The following is a 3608-nucleotide window of genomic DNA, read 5'->3' as shown; positions in this document are numbered from 1 at the left end:
GCAATGACATAAAATGAAAGGATGAGGCAATGAGATGAAAAGCATCCCCTCACCCAGATGTGCAGCCATTGGGGTGCTCCACCCCCAAACGAGCAACAGAGTACTTACAGCTAGTTCTCACGGAGTTCGGCAGTCAACTGATTCGCGTCACGGTCACCGAGCGCCCCGCCCGCCGTCCGGCCCGGCAAGAGTGAGGCAACGCCGCTATAATTGGGGCGCGTGCCGAGGCCAGCTCGAACCTGGGACCCGAGGGTCCCGGTAGAACCCTCAGCGCTCTCACGCCTTCCCCCTACTCGTCGCACCCGCGAACCGGTTCCAGCTAGTGCAAAAGGGTATGGGACCTAGGCGTAGCTCAGATAACCGCTTCTCGGCAAACGAGTTGGGGTTTCAATTCTAACAGATTATACGAGATCCGTATTGGACACATCCCACGGTACAGCTGACGGCAGTATACAGGAAAGTACAAAAATTGATCACATACTTCCTCGCCGGGCTGATCACGTAACACCATCCCTCGAAATGCTATCCTGGCTCCGTCTAGAACACTAGGAGATCGAAGAAAAACCCACTGTCTTTCCCCCCCCCCCCTCTTTCATATTATGCATTTCTCCACTCCTGTCTATCTCGCGCCCCGTTTTCAAAATGTATCCAGCCACCTTAATCTAGACACACGATCACAACACTCCTCATTATTATCCATTCCCTCCCACCAAAGAACCTCATACTTATCTTCTTTCACTGTGGCTGTTCCTCGACCTTGGAATTCCCTACCGAGTAATGTTAGAGACTGTCAGACATCAAACGAATTTAAGAATAGACGAAGGAAGTATTTTTCAAACAATTCTTGTTAACAATAATAGTCGTTTCAAGTTCCTCAATGTTTAATGGTTATATACATATTACAGAATAAATATTTAAATTATTTTATTATTATTATTATTATTATTATTATTATTATTATTATTATTATTATTATTACCTATCAATGTTTATTATTGCCCCATTAACACCACTTATCTAACTTTCATTATTTACTTTTATTATTCATTTTCATGTGGTCGTACGGTCTAGACCAGGGATGAGACGATATTAGCTCCCAATCACGGTAGAAGAGCTCGACCTTGATCACGGGCGCATAGCGCATTCACTGTAACGTAGACAACAGGGATGTACATGCACATGCAGCGAATAAAAGCAGCAATTATTACATAACCTGCGTTACTAAATTTCTGGCTATGTAATAGGGCTAATTACTCAGTTATTTAATATACATGTACATATATAAACAAATCGCAAAGGGAAGGGTTTTTAGGGACAAAAAGAGAAATAGGAAAAGTTAATTGTATGTAAACCATTTTATTGTTAAAAGCAATTATTTATTATGTAAATACTTCACTTCATTGGTTAGGAGAAACTAATAGGGTCTACCTACTCGACGTGTGTGATATCTAAGTACTTTTGAGTATTTGTTGAAAAAATAATAATGGCAATATTGATTGAAATAGAGTATATTGATTGTGTGATTGTGAAAATGTAGTCCTTACTCTCCAGTCGTGATTATGTAATGAGTTTTCTTAGAGTGATTTGTGAGATGCACGTAACACGAAAAAAAAAAAAAAAAAAACAAACAAATTGATTAAATTAAGATATTGAGAGCCATCGTAATTTTTGGGGTCAATCATTTAAGGGGATATGTATGACTTTTAAAACTTCCACAATTTCGGCCAAAATTTTTGAAATTTAAACTATATAAACAGATCTATAATAATATCATCTCTGCAAAATTTTGTGCAATTAGGTCTAATAGTTTTGAAATTATATTTTTAAGTATATTTTATATTAACGTTACTAAAAAAGCTCCTTGCATCAAAGTTTTCAAAATGTTTAGTACATATTTGATAAAAATCCTGAAAATAGTTATTGGAATAAAAGTGAATTAGCATTTTGAGTTTAGTAATAGTATAAGTTAAAGTGCAATCAAAGATAAAATATTATTTCTAAATTAAAGAAACACGTAGTCTAATAAAAGTAAATATCCAGAAACAAGCAACAAATAAAACATCAATAATACGTTTAAAATAAAGAAATAAAAAGAATCTAGATACTATCTGCTGACCCAAATGTAAATTAATTTACCTTCGATGTCAATTCCGAAATGAATTTATTTCTCTCTTCTCCTGAATAATGCCTATATTTTTTTCATGTTGCGTCTCATAATGCCGTTTTATGTTGCTCTTTTTGCAAATGATATTATTTTACACAACAAACACTGGACTACATTACCATGTTCGAAGCATAAATATTGTATCTTCCACTCTTCCTTGAAAGCTTTAAGTGCTTCCGTTCCGTCATGATGCGCTGTGTTCTAAGATCTGTACATCCTTTAGCAATGTTTACAGGTAAAAGAGCTCCGCGCGCGCGCAGCGGGCATAAAATAGCTCTCGCCCGCAAATATTAGTCACCATCGCAAGACTGGTCTAGACAATAATGTAATGAATTACTGTAAGCCTATTGTATTCAATTAGAGTCGGAATGGGCAGAAGAGAAGGCCCAATGGCCTTGGCTCCGCCAGATTTAATAAATAGTTATTAATATTTTCTACTACAACTGATATGTTGTAACTACTGCAGATCGGGCATGTCAATCTCAAAATCCCAACTGGGCCAAATAATCTGGATGTAAGATCGTATGGACCGCAATAAAAAGAAATAGTCATCTATATATATAATTTGAACTGGTAATGTAAATTACGGGAAAACGGCTGAACGGATTTTAATGAGTGACCCCTCATTTTCATGCCTGGCATCCAAAGTTTTTCGGAAAAGTAGTAGTTTTCAGTGAAATGTCAATTTTCCTACATAATTTTCCTATTTTCCAAAATTCATCTGTTGTCAGTTTTGAGAACTAATTCTATTGAATCACGGCCGACTTGATTGAATTTCAGAACAAAACACACACTACAATATATAGTAGGCTATTACACGAAGGCCATGACCTGCAGGATTGTCGATATATTTAGAGCTCAATTCAATTTGTTATTAAAAACTGATTCTGCAGTGTATAATTTTCTGAGTACAGCTGTGTATTGGATATTCAAATCTACGAAACTTGAAGTGGTTTGATGACATTATTACCATCAGAAATTAAATATTATTATCATGATGCGTCTATTCTTCATTAATTGTACATAATATTGATGCTATATTGATGACATGAAAGTGAAACGTTTTGGGGTTATGTAAGTAACTGTAGAGAATATCATAATTTAGATCTTCATTTCTATAATTTACTGAGTGACTGCTATATATAACTACAAAACTTAAGTAAGATAATAATATTGTTATTAAAAATAAAATATTTTTATACTTATTAAACCAATGGGGTTGGGTCTTTTTCATATACTTAATGGCGGTGTAGTGTAGATATTGATATGTGTCATTGTCTTTAGTAATGACTCGAAAGAGCGCAAAAATTACAGTTCATAAGGAAAGATGAAAAGGTATTACTTACTGATAAAATAAGAGGCCTACAAAATTTTGTAGTCTCCAGATCATTTCAGCAAGATCTCTTAGTAGGATAAAATGATTTTACGTTCTACATTTCAAGTT

This window comes from Periplaneta americana, chromosome 11 (assembly GCF_040183065.1).
Source record: "Periplaneta americana isolate PAMFEO1 chromosome 11, P.americana_PAMFEO1_priV1, whole genome shotgun sequence".
Lineage (NCBI taxonomy): Eukaryota > Metazoa > Arthropoda > Insecta > Blattodea > Blattidae > Periplaneta > Periplaneta americana.
The sequence above is the reverse complement of the archived record's forward strand: the minus strand, read 5'-3'. Positions refer to the sequence as shown.